A 17,205-nucleotide genomic window follows, 5' to 3' on the forward strand; every position below is an offset into this window, starting at 1 on the left:
ACATTGTGTCATCCGGGCCTGAGTGCCAACAAATTGGTGGGTTTCCGTTGGTGCTTATAGGTGGGGAACGATGGTCCCGGAGGAACAAGGTTGGACTCAGAAGTACACAGGCTTTCCAGAGGTAATGGGTGGCATAGAAGGATAAGGTGGCGGTAGCCATAAGGTTGGAACATGGCATAAGGAAGGCATATCAACTCGTGATGGGTGATGTCACGAGGTGGGCTTGTGAAGCTGGTGTGTGGTGAGTTCTCTTCTATCGTGACGTGTGTAGTCACAGAGGTGTGTGTTTTGGCATGTGTTGCCGTTGTGTGAGTCGTTATCGTTGTGTGTGTGTGGTTGTCCTTTGTGGTTGGGATGTGTTCCCGGTGTTGTCCTTGTGAGTGGTGAGTCTTGTGTTGTCTCATGTTCTTGGTATTTAACTTATATATATGTATTCCGTTTCGAAAATGGTTTTCCTATTATATCTACCTATTTATGCTACTTAACGGTATTGGTGGGTTACCAGCATTATTCGCTGACCGGGCGTCGCCTCGATGTTTATCTTTGTATCTTTCAGGTGTTGAGCGCGATGTCTAGAGCCGGTAGATTAGTACCTGTTCCCGTAGACAGTGTTTTGTGGCATGTGTGCCCGTATATTAGACTTCTCTATGTTTAGTTGTTGTTTTGGGATTTTAGACACACTTGCAGATTGTCGCCAAAAGCGTATACCATGTGTGGTGTACGTGGCATAACACCCCGGATTATGGATGTTTTATATCCAAGTTATGTTTTATCTTCCGCTGTGCTAGTTGTGTACTTGATCTGCAGGTGTTAAGACTTGTTTATTAAGTCTCTTTTTGGGGGGGTGTTACAGTTGGTATCAGAGCCTAGGTTTAGAGCCTAGGAAGGGTTAAGTCTAGTCTTTCTAAGTGTTTATGTGTGATCTGAGACCTCTAAGCGACCTTAAGAAGCTAAGTGTTAGGCTTAGGACGCTAGGTTGCGCGGTGAGATGTGTGTTGTTTTCTGTCTTGCTTGCTTGCTTGCTTTTTGTGGTAACCTTGTTGTTGTAGCAGCTGTGCGATGCCTCCTTGTCCTCGCGCCCGTACCCCAGAGACTCCGACCAATGAGCAGCTTGCCCAGAATCTCCATCAGTTGACGCAGACGATGCAGTCTCCTAGTGAAGCTCTGTTGAACAACAATCAAGCTGTACCGCCTCCGCTTCCTGTTGAGCACCGTGATGTAGGTCGTTTAGTGTCCGGGCATCGTCCACCTTCCTTTGCTGGTGAAGAAGACCCTGTAGTCCTTGAAGAGTGGCTACGGGCGTTTGATAAGATTTTTGTTGTGGTTGGTTGTCCTGAAGAAAGGAGAATAGAACTGGCAACGTTCTATTTCTGCCAAGAAGCTGATCTGTGGTGGATTCACGAGAGTTCGGTCTTTCTTGAAGAGCCTGGGTTTGATTGGACATCGCTCAAGGATAAGATGCGCGAAAGGTTCTACCCGGCGCACGTGAGAGCCGCTATGTTTGATGAGTTCCTTCATCTTCAGCAAGGACCTTTATCTGTGGTGGAGTACCACAAGAAGTTCCTAGAGTTAGCGCGTTTCGCGAGGATGTTGGTGCCTACGGAGCTTGCCAAAGTTGAGCGTTTCGTTGCCGGTCTGAATTATGAGGCACGAAAGGCGTTGACAGTGACTAGACCCAGTTCCCTCAAGGATGCGTATCTGTGTGTCACAGATCTGTTTTGTGTTCAGCAGCTTCAGTCGCTTGAGTTGGCTAGGAAGAGAGTTGAGAGTGGTGGTTCTTTTGCTTTCAAGAAGTCCCGTCAGAGTTTTCCGGCTAGAGTTGTGTCTTCTTCTTCTCAAGGGCCCGTTAGGATGGAGCCTTCGGTTCAAGCTAAGTCGGTTGTTTATCGCAAGTGTGGGAAGGTGCACCCGGGATCAGTTTGTTTAGGCCAAGTGTATAAGTGTTTTCGCTGTGGGGTTGTTGGTCATAGAGTTGCGGAGTGTCCTCAGTTTGTCGGTCAGAGAGCGTTACCGCCGCCCCCGGGAGTAGTAGGAGCACCAGGAGGGAGTTCGAGTCGTGGAGCCGTTGGAGTTAGGCCGCCGGGGAGAGTTTTCGTAATGGCGCGTTCGTAGGCGGAGTCGGAGGGTTTGGTGGAGGAGGAGTTAGCAGGTAACCCTTGTTGTTGAGCCTATCCTTGTTTTTTTCGTGAGTGTTTTGTTCCCTTGTTGCCTTTTGTTCCCTTGTTGCCTTTTGTTTCCTTTGTTGCCTTTTTGTCCTTGGTTGCCCTTTTGTTCTTTGTTGCCTTGGGAGTTATCTTGTGTTCCGTGGTTGTCTTTGCTTGGCAATCCTTGGCTTTTTTCCTTGCTTGTTCTTCGTTGGATGCTTAGTATAGACTCTTTTCTTGCTAAGTGTTTTCCTTAGTTGGCATCTTGTTTCGTGGTAGCCACCTATCCTTGAGTTATCTTGTGCTTAGCCCAATTCTTTCACCTTTGCACTTGGTTGTTCTTACAACAATTCCTTGTGTCTTTCCCTAAATTTTCCAAGTATTCTTTGATTTGGAAAAAATAGCCTTTCCTACCCAAAATTTTCCTTGTGTAGCCTAAAAGTTGAGCCTAATGTTTCTTTATAACCTTTGAGTTTCGAACCTTAGCCAATTTCTTTCCTACCCATCTTCCAAACCACTTGAGCTAATTATCTTCCTTGGAATTTAACCCATTTTAATTCCTTTTGAGCCTTGAAATCCCTCTTTGTTCAAAATCCCCAATTTAATCATCTTTTTCCCCAATCTCACCCAAATCCCTAATCTCTTTCCCCAAGTTCTCTTCTTCTTCCTCCCTACCCGTGAGCTACCCGAGCCACCCACCCCGTCGCACCACCTGCCCGTCACCGCCGGAGCCTCGCCGTGTCGCCGAAGCCGGAGCTCGCCGTCGTCGTCCGCTGTAGCCGTGTCGCCGAGAGAGCCCAAGAGAGAGAGAGAGAGCTCGAGAGAGAGAGACAGTTGTGAGTGTTGTTGAAGAAGGAGTTGTGAGTTTGTTTGTTGAGCTTTGGATCATCTTTCACCATGCCTAGAAGGTCAAGTTTGGCAAGAAAAGCGGAATGGGTGGATGCCCACTACCTTGTGCTTGAAGGTAAAGCTTTTGACCCGGAATCTTTTTCAAGTTCTTTGTTGGATTTGCATAAGTTTCAAGGTTTGTTGGATGGTTTTCTCGCCATAAGGGCCGAGACTTACCCGAGTTTGGTAAATGAGTTTTATCGTCACATGGTTGTGACAAAGGAAGGTGAAAGGCTTGAGATCACCTCTAAGGTGAGAGGTGTGAAGGTTGTGTTGTCTGAGAAGAGGTTAGCCCAGTTGTTGAGTCTGTCTGCTACCGGAGTAGCTCAGTACAGTGGTCACTCTTGGATTAGTACGGATACCATGAGGTACTGTGACTATTTGAGTTATTTGTTTGGCCGTACGAGTGGTTACACTCAAGCTTCGAGGCCGGAAAGGAAGTGGTTGTCTGCGGAACAAAGGATCTTGGTTATGTTGGTGTCAGATTGCTTGTTGCCCAATAATAACAAGAGCAGTTTGTTGGGTAAGTTGGAGTCTACCTTTGCTTTCTGTTTGAAGAATATGGTTAAGTTCAATCTGCCTGCTTTGATGATGCAACACATGGTGTTTTGCCGGGATCACAACCGGAAGAGTTTGCCGTATGGGATGGTGCTAAGTTGGATTTTGGTCAAGAAAGGTGTTAGTGTGGATGGTTGTTCTCCAAAAACTGTGGGAAAGATGGTGTTGGATACCGCTAATCTCCGGAGTTGTAATCTTTTTCAGTTGGATGATGGAGAGTACATCACGCTTGAAGAGGTTGCTAGGAAAGCACCTGTTGAGAGAGCAGAGTTAGCTGCTGAGCTTGGGATCCATGCTAGGAAGTTGAGCCTTGCAGTTCAGAATTTGGGTGGTAATGAAGAAGTTGAGGAAGAAGCTGATCAAGAAGAAGGAGCACCGGAAACCGCTGAGGCTTAAGTAAGTCAATCAGATAGTGAGGAAAGTCGGAGAAGGAGAGAAGTCCGCACCAAAATAGATCAGGATGTCGCTTCTTTGCTTCGTCAGCAGAACAGTTTGATCGCCGAGGGTTTTGCGTTTGTGAGATCGCAGTTTGCTGCAGTGCATCAAAGGTTAGATCAGTTTGAAGCTAGTTCTAGTCACCGAGTTGAAGCCGAAGAGGAAGAGTCTGAAGAAGCATCAGAGTCTGAGAGTGAAGAGTTCTAGTGGTGTTGTGGTAACCCCGTTTGTTTCTCATTTTCTTTTTCTTGGTTGTTTCTTAGCTTTTGTAGCTTGGTGTTTGCTTGTTATGTGCCTTGTGTGTGTTTGCTTGTTTGGCTTGTTGCTTTGTTTCTTAGCTAGTTTGCTAGTGGTGCTTGAGTTAGTTGTTTAGTCTTGGGTTGTTGTTTAGCTAGCTTATCTAGTTGGTGTTTGGGTTAGTGTATGAGTTCTTGGTTATAGGCTAGAAGTTGGTTGTTGTGTTGAGGATTAGAGTTCTTGATGCCAATCTATCCGTTTTGTTGACCTCTTGCCTATCCTTGTTTCGTAATGTCTTTTCTTTTGCTTTGGAACCCTTGTGAGAACTTTTGGAGTTGTTGACCAAAAGGGATATTCTTGAAACTCTTGTCACAATTTTGTTTCCTTGTTACCTTTCGTTTCAATTCGTTGTACCCAAGTTTCGGGGACGAAACTTCTTTGAAGGGGGAGAGGATGTGACACCCCAAAAATCCACATTCCATGCCATGAATTAATTTAGTAATTAATTCTATTTCTTTTGAGGAATTGATTCCTAAAATCCTGATTTTTGATACTCAAGGACTAGAATTTGACTAGTCAATCTTTAAGTGGAGTTGTACCTTGTGCTTTGAGAGTAGTTCCCTTGTTCCCTACACTTTTTGAGAGTTAGTAAGGGTAACCTTGTCTTTTCACCATGAGCTAGTTCTTTGTAACCTAAACCTAAAAGACTACCTCATTTCATCCCTTACATTCCATACAAAATATCTCCATCTTCTCTCTAGAAAACAAGAGTAGCTTGTTCTTCAAGCCAAAAAGAGCCTTTGTCAAGATTCCAAGTTTTTCTTCCAAGATTCAATCTTTCCTCTATTTTGGCATCTAGAAGGGTAAGATCTAAGCTTGTCTAGTCTTTTTGGTTCCATCTTAGTTGTCTTTTTGTTAAAGGTTGGATCTTTATGATCTTTTGGTTTGATCTTGAAGTGGGTTTAGCTTGTGAGCTTAGTGGAGAGCTTGTTGTGGTGTAAGAAGAGTTCTTTTGGTCTTCAAGAGGTAACCCATGCTCAACAAAACCTATTTTGCTTACCTATATATGATTTCTTGGCTTCTACATGTTCTTTGTTGTGAAATGTGAGAGTCTATGCATTTATCTTGTGATATTGCATATCTAGAGCTTGTGTTTAGGTTTCCTTTGTGCCACTGCTTGGCATGTTCCTTGATTCAAGTCATTTTGTTGTGCTTGGTGAGATTTGGCATGTGTTGGACTTGAATTTGTGTTTGGAGGAGAAAATCCCCGAAGTGTGATGTTGTGGTACAGGGACGTACCCGCGAGCGGAATGGCGGGCGGGGCACCACCCGCCAGCCTACCCGCGGGAACGTGTGCCTATGGGTTATGTACCCGCGGGTACACCACGGGTGGGGCACTACCCGTGGGTCCACCTGCAGGGTACAAGTTGGTTTCGTGGTGGGATTTGTTCCCCGTGTTTTGTTTGTCTCGACCTTTGATCTTTTGACCTTCCGTTGTTCTTTTGTGGATCTCTTTGAGCGTCTTCTTGATGTTTCGTAGGTCTAGAGCTTCTTGATAGGTATCCTTGTAGGATCTTTGGTGTTGTGAATCGTGCTAAGTGTTCAACATTGTGTTTCGTTGAACTGTGTTGTGTCTTGTGAGTTTCTCGGAACTATCTTCGGTTTCTTCTTTGTTGAGTTTGCTAGTTATTATCGTAATGCTAGCGTCGTTGTCGTCGTTGGGTAGTGACCCTTCTCTTGTGAGTATGTTTCGTACCTTTTCTTGCAATCCGTTGTTTGTTCTGAGTGAGAGGTGTGCGTGTGTGGCTCTACCTGGATTGCACGACAGTGGTATGGGACGCTTGTCACCAAGGTATTGTAGCGGTCCTTGTGGTGGCCGTGACGTGAAATCATGGGAGAGGCTGAGACCTCGTGTATTGGGGAGATAACATTGTGTTATCCGGGCCTGAGTGCCAACAAATTGGTGGGTTTCCGTTGGTGGTTATAGGTGGGGGACGACGGTCCCGGAGGAACAAGGTTGGACTCAAAAGTTCAGGGGCTTTCCAGAGGTACTGGGTGGCACAGAAGGATATGGTGGGGGTAGCCATAAGGTTGGAACATGGCATAAGGAAGGCATATCAACTCATGATGGGTGATGTCACGAGGTGGGCTTGTGAAGCCGGTGTGTGGTGAGTTCTCTTCTCTCGTGACGTGTGTAGTTACGGAGGTTTGTGTTTTGGCACGTGTTGCCGTTGTTTGAGTCGTTATCGTTGTGTGTGTGTGGTTGTCCTTTGTGGTTGTGATGTGTTCCCGGTGTTGTCCTTGTGAGTGGTGAGTCTTGTGTTGTCTCATGATCTTGGTTTTCAACTTATATATATATATTCCGTTTCGAAAATGGTTTTCCTATTATATCTACCTATTTATGATACTTAACGGTATGGTGGGTTACCAACATTATTCGCTGACCGGGCGTCGCCCCGATGTTTATCTTTGTATCTTTCAGGTGTTGAGCGCGATGTCTAGAGCCGGTAGATTAGTACCTATTCCCGTAGACAGTGTTTTGTGGCCTGCGTGCCCGTATCTTAGACTTCTCTATGTTTAGTTGTTGTTTTGGGATTATAGACACACTTGCAGATTGTCGCCGAAAGCGTGTACCATGTGTGGTGTACGTCGCATAACAGCCCGGATTATGGATGTTTTATATCCAAGTTATGTTTTATCTTCCGCTGTGCTAGTTGTGTACTTGATCTGCAGGTGTTAAGACTTGTCTTTATGTCTCTCTTTTTTTTTGGGGGGGGGGGGGGGGTGTTACACTAAGTCTGCTCTTGTATATATACCTAGGTCTTGTACTCTTGTAATTTATCACTGTTAATACAATTCATTACAGTTCTCATCATATACACAGTACACACATGTATACAATACTTAGCATTACTTGATATTGTTGTCACTCATCAGTAACATTATTTGTAGGTTTAAATGAAGAAAAACAGTTTTTAAAAAACATGTAGTGTTGGTTTTTGGGTTTTTAGGCCCAAGGAGGTCCAACACAACCTTAGTTGGTGGATATACCTTTCAACAAAATTGCTAGGAGTAGAACGGAAAAGGAGTATTTGTCGGAATGTGTCTCTCTATTCTCTTGGCATGGATCCGCCTCGATTGCAAGGGCGGAGGGGCCTTTATAGAGTAGGCTCCCTTCTGGCCAAATTGAAACACATTAAAGACTGCCTTCATGGCTATTTAAAGAATAAGGCTGTTTGGGCGCCATTACGGGGCCGGCCAACGGCTCTTTGGACTTCTAACGGTCCGCATGGGCGAGTCCTCTTGAATGTGGCTCTTGAATGCTTCCTAACGGCTGCTGGGCCGAGTCTCCTTTAATGCGGCTCTTGAATGCTTCCTAACGGCTCCTGGACCGAGTCTCCTTTCCCACATGAGCCTGGGTCGACTCCTGGACCCGGCCCAGGCCACCACTGGGCTTTTTCATTATTGACCCATGTCTTCCCTTCTGGACTCTTTCTCTCTGGGCCCATCTTCTTGGGCCGGGGTCCTCACCCCATCAACTAGTCCCTCACTTTCTCATATCCGGTCCACTAACTCGGGTGTGGGAAAGTAGTAACAGTTCTTCGTCCTAATCACCGGATTTTCTCATTGAATTTCCCCGTAATGCCCTGATTTTTTGCCATCCTTCCGGATTCACCGGAGTTGTTTGGATTCTTCCTCCCTTCTGGTGAATCCTATAAGTAGCATCTTGGCTTATTCACGTTATCTCACTGATCAGTCATGGGTCGCTCGCCTTTGAAGGGAAAGCGGACAGACTTTGGGTTGCCTCGACGCCCTCTACCTTCCAAGCGATCCAGGCCTGAGAGGGAGAACAAGAAGAAGACCACTCGATCAACTTCCCGAAGACCTTCCACGGGTGCCACTTCTTCGACTCCGCAGCCACCGATCCCTACTTCCTCTCTCACGGCTGACGTTTCGTCTTCTGCCGATGTGTTACCTCCGACTATGGCCAGGGTCACTATGCAGGACGTGTCTTTTGTTGAAGTGGTCGTCCCGAAGCAATTATCCTTTCGCATGACTTTCACTATTCCACTCGACGATTTTGCTTGATACCTGGAGCTGTATCTGGATGACGAGGAGCCGGTAGTGCCGCCGATCATGCCAGCTTTTTGGGACTCTTTCTGCCCATCTCCCACTGGACCATCACGGGAGATGTTCTTCAAGAGCGACTCTTCTTCACCGGACGAGGGACTGTCTTGACGGGGATCTGCCTCCGTGTTTCCAAGAGGGCCACAAAAGGAGCACTTTATTTATCTTTAGTACAATGTAATAAGCTCCTTTCTTTATGTGCTGTTTCTCTTGATTAATAATATTACTCTTTATTTTCGGGACCTAAGCTTTCTTACTTGTCCGAGTATGTTGGTCGACTTTCTTAGGAGCCGGTCAACTGACAAGCTTCTAAAGTCTGACACCTGCGATCCTTTATTTTGAGGAGATCTTTACTTTTTCAGTCTAGCGTGCGAATCTTTCTCTTCCCGAGCGCCGTTGATGGAACTATTCTCTGAAAAAGGTTCTCGAATCTTTGTCTAATCCTGCGCTATGACAGTTATGATTCTTTCCATGATTTTCGCCTGGATACTCGCTCCTTTGGGGCTATTTAAGGGCATCTTATGCTTGTGCTCCATACTACTCTTTATTTTAGAAATCTTTGATCATGAGCTATAGGGTCGGTGACCGTCGCTTCTCCATCCGTAAGAAGAAACAGGCTCGCCTGGAAGAGCTATGGCAGAAGAGACTGGCCAACGGTGGGCATCTGGTGGGCGACTCGACCTCTGATCCCATTGTTGTGTCTCCAGACATGCTGGATCTGGCTCCCGTGAAGCCGGCCAAGTGCCAAGTGGAACCGTCGGTGGACGACTCAGGTCCAGAGGAGGAGGAGGTGTGGGAGGTTCCCCCTTTCATTGGTGTGGCCATGTCTCCAGGTGCCCTAGAGAGGCCTCTGCAGATGATTGACGATAGGAAGCCTACCGTTTATCTGGATGACGTGCAGGAGCCGGAGCCGACTCCTCCGCTACTCCGTCCTTAGTTTTTCCTGGAAGGTCCACCCTCTGTCCGCCCTGCGAAGGAGGAGACCAAGCCATAATTTGCTTTTCCCTTGTACTCTCTTGGCCGAGATGTAGGCTTTTGTTTCCTTTTAATCAATAAATTGTCGTTTTTATCGTTCTATTATGCGAATTTTTTATTATCTTCTGCATCTCGTCGACCGACTCCTTGCCCTTTTATCCTATCTCTATTTTCCCGGGGTCGACGCAGACCTATCCATCCGACTCCCAGACCCGATTTTTTTGCCGGATGGTGTTTATGCTGACTAAGGGGCTCGGCCCACTGATTCCTTCGAGATACCTTCGACCCATATTCGGAGGGCCCAGAGGCCATGGCCTACAATGGGCCTCCTACCAACAGGCCGGGTCACCGCTGCCCGTCTCTGGCCTAGGGTAGACGCGCCGTTTGCAGGCTAACCCTAGGCCTGAACCGTCACTCCGTTTTCCAAAGGCATTAAATGCAAACGTCTCTTCACCTCTTGTCACCCTTTCTTTTCCCCAATGAGCGCGCGACACGTGGCTGATCTTTGGAATTCTCCCCATTTAAATACCTTCTCCTTCCCTCTTCTTTCCCCTTCTTCCATACTTCCCAAAAAAAACTCTCGAGACCCATCCAGATTTCCCCTGCGCTTCTCTCTCCGTCGGACTCTCAGGTTGGTATTATGTCATCTTCCTTTACTTCTTCTTCTTCCCGTCGTTCGGCGGGGTCTCCTGCTTCGACGTCCTCGTCTTCTTCCCCTTCTTCCTCCTCTAGCCCTCGCCGTATGGAGATTCCGTCAGGTCTCCCATAAGCATCTTCCTCTCAACCGACCCCTTCTTCTTCGGGGGCGGTTACTCCTCTTATGACGGTGGCGGCTCTTCCTGATGGTGCCGGACGGCCGCGGGGCAAATTTGACTCCATCGTCCGGCCGTCGGGGCTTCCGTCGCAAATCTCTGCGGCGGATCTCGACATGGCCCGTTTCCTCTTAGGGCCTTTGGCCCTTGTTTACTCTCCGGAAATCCGGCCCATATATGACCTGTAACACCCCGTGTTACGAGTCCTAAAACCAATTAATTAATTAACCATCTACCCGGAAAGAAAAGAAATAAATCACATTGATTAATTAGCTTTGAGCCCACCATAGTTCGTGGACCCCCATCCCTAAACCCCAATACCTAATCCTAGGAGAATTAAACCCCATGGCATATAAATAGGGAACTTAGAAGGCATCTAGAATCCCCACCACAATAATCTCTCACCACCCAAAGAGCTCCAAGAATTCCCCTAGGAGGAATCAAGAAATCAAGAAAGCTTAAAGAAAGATCCTTCATAGCCAAGGAATTAATTAAGGCTAAGAGGTAACCCATGTCTCAACAAAACCTATTTTCATAGTTATGATTTCCCTTAGGGTTTCCCCCATATTATTGTGAATGGCGAATTATTGTGATTATTATTGATGTTGATATAATGATTCCATGAGGAATCTTGATGATCTTGATATTGGGAGTTTCTTCATAATTATGATGTTCTTGATGATTAAATTGGGATTTTTGATGATTGTGTGTTGTTCTTGGTAATTATGGTGTTCTTGATGATTAATTGGGATCCTTGAGGATTATGTGTTGTTCTTACCGAATCTTGCAATTAGAAGACGAATCGTATTCTTGTTGATATAAAAGTGATTAGAACCCTAGGTTGTACCGTATGCTTTGATTCTTGGATTGTCGGGTGGGGAAATCGCATGTTGGGAGTTGATTATGTTTAGAAAAGCATGATAGGTTATGTGGCGTTCGTTTCTCGTATTTGATCCGTTAATTGTCTACGTGTTGACGTTAATTACGTTGTAAAGTGTCTAAGCATGGTTTCGGGTTCCACGACGGTTCCCGGGGCGAAAAGTGATGAAAAGAGTCAGTGGGGGGTAGGGGACCCGCCACCTACCCGCGGCAATTTGGGCAGCGGCCAGCCGGCGGGCGGGCAGCTGCCCGCCGGGCACCCGCTACCCGGAACAGTGACAGCCGGCGGGTGGACCCCCACCCACCAGCTACCCGCTGGAATTTCTCTCACCTCGGGATCCCGGCTTCACCGTTTGATGTTTCCCCGATCCCCGTGGTGTCCCAACGGACCCCGTTGGTCGTGCCTATGTCTAGTTTGATGTTTCGGGTACCGTTCGTAGGCTTATGAGTCCGTTATATCGCATGCTAGTTGAATTGGTATCCCGTTGACCTAGGTGAAAGAAGTATGAACCCCTTAGGACTATTCCTAGTATGTGATGGATCACGCATAAGTTTGTTACACGCTTTATCCCCCTTCCCAATGTGTAATATGGGTTGCATGTGCTTGCTATGTGTTATGTGTGTGTGTTACCCCAATTCGGTTGCGATCGGATTGGTTATCCTGAGCTGCGGTTCAGAAGCTGGCTGCGGTCAGATGACATTCTCCTGGGCTGCGGTCCACCGTTTGGTTGCGATCAAACGTTTCTATACGAGCTGCGGTTCGTCCTCTTTCTTGGCTGCGGTTAGATGACATTCTCTTGGGCTGCGGTCCACTGTTTGGTTGCGATCAAACACTATGATGAGCTGCGGTTCATCGGTCGGTTGCGATCGACCCCTCCGTGTTGCGATACGGGGCAGGGTGCTGCGGGGCCGTGTCAGAGCTATATGCGCTGACCCTCATGTATGGGCATGCGATTGGTCCTGTGGCGCCAACAAAGTGTGCTATGTGTTGTGATATGGATGAGTTGTGATTATGAGTATCTTGGGGGATGTGACTATGGGTTTCATTTTGGGGATTGTCTATGATGGGTTATGATTACTGCTTATGCTTCGCCTTATTTGCCTTATCTATTATGAACTGCTTATGACTGTTCTAACTGTTGCTTATGTCCGGCCTTATCTATCGAGTCACTCCCGGTTTTAAAGCTAGAGTTCGTAAGATATATCTTCATGCTCAAATGGTTTTCGTATATCTATATATATTGCTATATGTATTGTATTTCAACGCGTTGGAGTGGGTTACCAGCATCTCTCGCTGAACAGATATATTTGGCTTTCAGGCACAGAAGATTAAGTCACTGGAGCGCGCTAGAACTCGGAGTGTAGGAGTAGATAGTTTCCCTTTTGGCCTGCGTGCCACGTTTACATATTTACGCTTGAGGATATTAGTTGGTTAGCCTGTGCACTTGGGTTCTCTAGCCTAGGTGTGGCATAGCACCCCGAACGCTTGTATTTATACCTTGGGATTTAATAAGATTTCACCTTTATTATAAGTTTTAAATGTCTTGAAAATCTGGGGTGTTACAGTTGGTATCAGAGCCTAAGTTTGACCCTAGGAAAAGACTCTAAAGACCGGGCTTTAGGACATTAGGCTTGAACTCTAGGTACTTAGGAACATAGGGCTTAGGGATCCTAGGACGCGCGGTGAGATTGTGAAACCTACACATAACCTCCCCTCACTTCATCCCTCTCTAATATTAAAAATCTCTACTCCACTTAGTGTATCAAGGTGAAACACAAAATAACATCAACCTTTAATCACCAGGATGGCACCCAAGAAGAAACAGACAGGAACACCGAGACATCCCTCTCAAGAAATCTTGACTCAAACCCTACAGCGCCTAACCCAAATTGCCCAGGCACTAAGTACTATCGTTCCCCAACCTTCGCCAACAGACGAGAACTTGGAAATCCACCACCAAGTCTCGGCACACCAACCACCCACCCTCTCGGGGGACGAAGACCCCACCATCCTCGAGGAATGGATTGGGACACTCGACAAGGTATTCAGGACAACCCAATGCCCCGAACGCCACCGGGTCAGGATAGCCTCCTTCTACTTTAGACACGAGGCCGACAGCTGGTGGGCCCGCGAGGGACCCATGTACGAACAGGACCCCGAATTCAACTGGGAAGGCCTAAAAATGCGGTTACGAGAACAGTTCTACCCCAGCCACCTGAAAGCCGCCATGTGCGAGGAATTTCTCAATCTAAGACAGGGGACGGCCCCGGTCTCAGAATACTACCAACAATTCTGCCGACTGGCTCGCCTCACCCCCGAACTAGTACCCACCGAAGGGATCAAAGTCAGGAAATTCCTAACAGGCCTTACGCCCGAACACCAGAGGGCTTTGGCTACCCAAGGACCGAAGACCCTCGGAGAAGCCTATGCCAAGATATGTCAGCTACAACAGGTAGCGAACCCGCCTCCAGGGACGCAACTAAGGTATAAAAGGAAACCCGAGAGAAGTCATCCAATTCTCGCCAAGGAACCTAAGAACCCCAAAACCGCCCCACTTGACCAAACCATCGCGCCGACTAACTGGGGAAGGATCCTCACCTTAAGCAAGGCCAGGATCGGAGATAGCAACATAGTCTCCGGAACCTTCCTAGTACACGCCACCCCAGCCACTGTACTGTTCGACTCAGGGGCTACCAACTCGTTTATCGCAACCGAATTCGCCGCCCAGCTCGGCCTTAACACCAGCACCAAGGTCCGACTCCAAGTCAAGGTGGCCTCAGGCGAGATCATAAAATGTGATCGCATGTATGAGCATGTAATGATCACCATTCAAGGAGTGGAATTTCCCAGTAACCTGATCCAGTTTCAATTAGATGGGATGCACGTAATCTTGGGCATGGATTGGCTAGGGAAGTTCCAAGCGCAAATCCTGTGCGGAGAACAGAAAGTGGTCCTACGAGGACCAAACGGTAAGAGGGTGTCGTACCGCAGTGCCCGCCAGGATCCAGGGATCAAGCTGATAAACATGATGAAAGTTAAGAAGTATCTGGGCCAAGGAAACGAGGCATTCTTATGCTCAGTCGAAGACCTCAAAGCCAAAACACTCGAGCCACGAGCCATCCCAGTGGTAAACGAGTTCACCGATGTCTTCCCAGACGAAATCCCCGGGGCACCCCCGGCCAGGGAAGTCGAGTTCACCATAGACCTCGTACCAGGCGCCGCCCCGATCTCTAAACCACCCTACAGGCTAGCGCCAAAGGAAATGAAGGAACTGAAAACGCAGCTCCAAGAACTGCTAGATAAGGGTTACATCCGACCCAGCACCTCCCCATGGGGAGCACCGGTACTATTCGTTAAGAAAAAGGATGGGAGCATGCGCCTATGCATCGACTACCGGGAACTCAACCAAGTTACTATAAAGAATAGGTACCCCCTTCCCCGAATAGATGACTTATTTGACCAACTCAAAGGGGCAGGGGTATTCTCAAAGATCGACCTAAGATCCGAGTATCACCAAATCCAAGTGGCCAAACCAGACATCCAGAAGACGGCCTTCCGGACACGTTACGGCCACTACGAGTTTACCGTAACGCCTTTCGGCCTCACTAACGCGCCTGCCATATTCATGGACCTCATGAATCGAGTATTCCGACCTCACCTGGATGACTTCGTCATTGTGTTCATTGACGACATCCTAGTCTACTCCCGGAACAAAGAAGAACATGAGAAACACCTTCGCATATCTCTGCAAACCCTCAGAGAAAACCAACTTTACGCTAAATTCTCCAAGTGCGAATTCTGGCAAGACAGTGTAGCCTTCTTGGGCCACGTGATAACCAAAGAAGGGATTAGAGTGGATCCCGCTAAGGTCCGCGCCGTTAAAGAATGGACCACACCGAACTCACTCTCGGAAGTTCGAAGCTTCCTAGGTCTAGCTGGCTACTACAGGAGGTTCGTACCCGACTTCACCAAGATAGCCCAACCCCTCATTAAGCTCATGAAAAAGGAAACCCCCTTCCGTTGGGACAACGGCTGCATCTCGGCCTTCCAAGAATTAAAGGATAAGCTAACCACCGCACCCGTGCTAGCCATACCCTCCGGGACGGAGGGGTTTGAAGTCTACAGCGACGCATCCAAGAAGGGGTTAGGATGCGTACTAATGCAAAAGGGCAAGGTAATAGCCTACGCGTCCAGGCAGCTCAAAACCCACTAAGAGAATTACCCCACCCATGACCTCGAGCTAGCCGCTATCGTATTCGCGCTGAAAATCTGGAGGCACTACCTGTATGGGGTACAATGCAAGATCTACACCGACCATAAGAGCCTAAAGTACATCTTTACTCAAAAAGACCTAAACATGAGACAACGAAGATGGCTGGAACTCATAAAGGACTACGACCTAGACATTCAATACCACGAAGGAAAGGCCAACGTGGTAGCAGATGCCCTAAGCCGCAAGACGAACCATTCCCTTAACACCACATGGGTCCTACCGGACCACCTGTACAAGGACTTCCAAAGGCTACACTTGGAAATAATAGAGCAGGGACAAACTCGCCCCAATGCCTATCTACTCAACACGCAGGCCGTGCCCACCCTCTTCGATGAAATCAAATCGGGACAACAACAGGACCCGGAACTAGATAAAATCCGCCACGATCTAACTCAAGGGAAAGAGGGCCCCTTCGAAGCACACCCAGACGGCAGCCTCCGCTACAAAGGAAGGTGGTGTGTACCCTCAACGCGCCCCCACTTGAAACAGCAAATCTTGGAGGAAGGACACAACTCCCCTTACTCAGTTCACCCAGGTGGTGACAAATTATACCAAGACGTAAAGAAGTAGTTTTGGTGGCCGAATATGAAAAAGGAAATCGCGGACTTTGTGGCCAAGTGTCTGAATTGCCAAAGAGTAAAAGCCGAACGATGCAAACCCAAGGGACTCGTGCAACCCCTTGAAATACCACAAGGAAAATGGGATTCCATATCCATGGACTTCGTCGGAGGGCTACCCCCAACGAAAACCGGCAAGGATAAGATCTGGGTCATAGTGGATCGACTGACCAAGACAGCGCGATTCATTGCCATGAAGGAAACATGGACAATGACGCAACTGGCCCAAGCCTACATAAACCGGGTAGTGAAATACCACGGAGTTCCCCGAAACATTGTGTCCGACCGAGATTCCAGGTTCCTCTCGCAGTTCTGGAAATCACTACAAGCGGCGTTGGGAACGCAACTAAAACTAAGCACAGCCTTTCACCCCACCACAGACGGCCAAACCGAAAGAACCATCCAAACCCTCGAAGACATGCTAAGAGCCTGCACGCTCGACTTTCGAGGGACGTGGGAAGAACACCTAGACCTCATCGAGTTCTCGTACAACAACAGCTACCACGCGAGCATTCGCATGGCACCCTACGAAGCACTATACGGTCAGAAATGTAGAACCCCCTTGTGTTGGGAGGAAATGGTCAACCCGGTAACACTGGGCCCCCAATACCTACAAGACACCATAGCCAAGGTAAAACACATCCGGGAAAGGATGAAGGCCGCCCAAGACCGCCAGAAGTCTTACGCCGACCTAAGAAGGAAGCAAGCCGAATTCGACCTCGGGGACAAGGTTTGGCTAAGGATCTCACCCACACGAGGAGTAATGAGGTTCGGAAGGAAAGGGAAACTCAGCCCCCGATTCATCGGCCCCTACGAAATCATAGAAAGAATCGGGGACTTGGCCTACCACCTCGCTCTACCCATCGAATTAGAACGAGTACACAACGTGTTCCACGTGTCTCAACTAAAGAAATACATACACGATCCCAGCCACATACTCCAACCCGAGGTTGTAGACCTCGACGAGTCACTGATCTACGAAGAGAAACCCGTAAGAATCCTGGACACCAAGACGAGAAACACCCGGAACCGCGCCATAGAAATGGTGAAAGTCCTCTGGACCAACCACGGGACCGAAGAAGCAACATGGGAACTTAAGGACACGATGAAGGAGCGGTATCTCGAGCTTTTCACACCAGGTAACTAAGGGAAAATCTTTCATCAAGGGCCAAGCTTCGGGGACGAAGCTTCCTGTTAAGGTGGGGAGAGTGTAACACCCCGTGTTACGAGTCCTAAAACCAATTAATTAATTAACCAT

At 47.8% G+C, this 17,205-nt stretch overlaps 1 long non-coding RNA gene across 1 annotated transcript; it reads right to left on the reverse strand.

Annotated features, from left to right (window-relative positions):
• Nucleotides 1–2,215: 2,215 nt before the first annotated feature.
• Nucleotides 2,216–16,901, reverse strand: LOC109162291. The gene is made up of 4 exons (XR_002051063.1): nucleotides 16,892–16,901; nucleotides 10,023–10,024; nucleotides 2,428–2,448; nucleotides 2,216–2,332 (listed from the first exon to the last, which is right to left on the reverse strand). It is a non-coding gene; the product is annotated as an uncharacterized LOC109162291 (long non-coding RNA).
• Between the last annotated feature and the right edge of the window lie 304 nt (nucleotides 16,902–17,205).

This window comes from Ipomoea nil, unplaced genomic scaffold, assembly GCF_001879475.1.
Source record: "Ipomoea nil cultivar Tokyo-kokei standard unplaced genomic scaffold, Asagao_1.1 scaffold2928, whole genome shotgun sequence".
In the NCBI taxonomy this organism is placed as follows: domain Eukaryota; kingdom Viridiplantae; phylum Streptophyta; class Magnoliopsida; order Solanales; family Convolvulaceae; genus Ipomoea; species Ipomoea nil.